Source organism: Dermacentor andersoni, chromosome 1 (assembly GCF_023375885.2).
Source record: "Dermacentor andersoni chromosome 1, qqDerAnde1_hic_scaffold, whole genome shotgun sequence".
Taxonomy (NCBI): domain Eukaryota; kingdom Metazoa; phylum Arthropoda; class Arachnida; order Ixodida; family Ixodidae; genus Dermacentor; species Dermacentor andersoni.
The window spans coordinates 292,441,975-292,443,555 of record NC_092814.1 but is presented as its reverse complement, the minus strand read 5'-3'; positions in this window follow the sequence as shown (position 1 = coordinate 292,443,555).

The following is a 1,581-nucleotide window of genomic DNA, read 5'->3' as shown; positions in this document are numbered from 1 at the left end:
TTTCTGCACATTCAATTTGTCACATTCTACACGTGTGTAACTGTTGAGGAGTGGCCAAATAACTCCAGAGGTAGCTCTGGCAGTGATTTGTAGAGAACTTGTCCAGCCAACTCACAGCAGATTGACAGATTTGAAACTAAAACTGTGGTATTGTCTGTAAAATTTAACAAGGCCCTAAAGCACTTTCCAACTAACCATAAAATGGCCTGACTAATAAAACACGTTGCTTCACGAATTTCCTGCCACAAAAATGTTTCGTATCTTTCAAGTATAAGTGGAGCTATAGGTAGTTATTGCACCAATGCATGGCTTTCTCTCTCCTTTCGTCTCCACTAGAACTGGAAGCTACGCAGGGGGGGTGGCAAGGGGGAAAGGCCCCTTGCCTTTCCCCCTTGCCTAACTATTTGTTAGTTCAACTATCCCCGATGCTACTTACAGTTAGGCATGTGCAGCACTCTCTTGGCATGAGATGAGTGCTCAGACACCTGGAACTGCGTCGCTTACAGAGACCAATCAGCAGATGCAGTTATCGATCATCTCGCTAATGAGAGCACTCGTCACGGCAGCCCGTGGTTGCCGGGGTCTTTACGCTATGCCGCCACCGCGATCTTGGAGGCCACACTTGGCAGACACAGCTACGCGACATTGGCGTGTAGACCAGAAGTGCAAATATGAAATACTTTTTTTCTGTCTTTTTGAGATTGCAGGCATGTTTATTTTCCTTTATTTAACTAAAATTAAGTAATTATAGTGTTGAGAATGTTTTAACGATAATGACATAAGCCAATAACTGTTGGTGGGCTTGGCTGCTTGCGACGTAGCTGCATGATGGCATTGTAAAGGAGAGAGCAAGCAATTTTTTACTGTTTTTGACACAAGAGTGTAAATTCCCTGCAGCATGCAATGCAATGATATTTTGCTCACCTGTTCACAGGAGCCTCATCTACAGATTGGCAGTTTTTTTTTATGATGTTCAGAAAGTGTTTCAGGGCCATTTTAACATAAATATTTTGTTCAACACTTTTGTGGACTTGGCCTTCATGGCTTGCTTTCAAGGACATTGACAATAGTGACACTGTAGCTGACACGTAACAGGCACATGCACTCTTCAACTACAAAATAAGTGTTTTTCTATCATAAAGTAGGAGCATCCAGACAGACATATTCAAGGAGCCACAAAAACGTTCATTATACTGTTCAAGACCTCCAGCAAAACATGGGATTTTCAGACCTTAGTGGCCATTGGCTACCTTGATTGGCACGTTAATTCAAACAGTAACGCAAGAAATATGTCACAGCGTTACAAGTTCCATCCCTTTGAAGTAGAACTTGCTTGAGTGCGTCATTAGAACTCAGTTGCAGGCTGTACAGAACAGAACATATTTTTTAAGGGCAATGCCTTTCGCACAGGCCTTTGTCGATGCCAAATTTTAATATATTAGCCCCACGCTGGTCCCTCAGCCTCAATGGGCAAGAGGTGCACGCAGGTGCAAGGCAGTTTGCAGGTGCAACTGTTAATGGAACTGAGTGTTTTCGACACATTGAGCACTGTGGCCTTCAAAAACGAATCATGGCATGCCT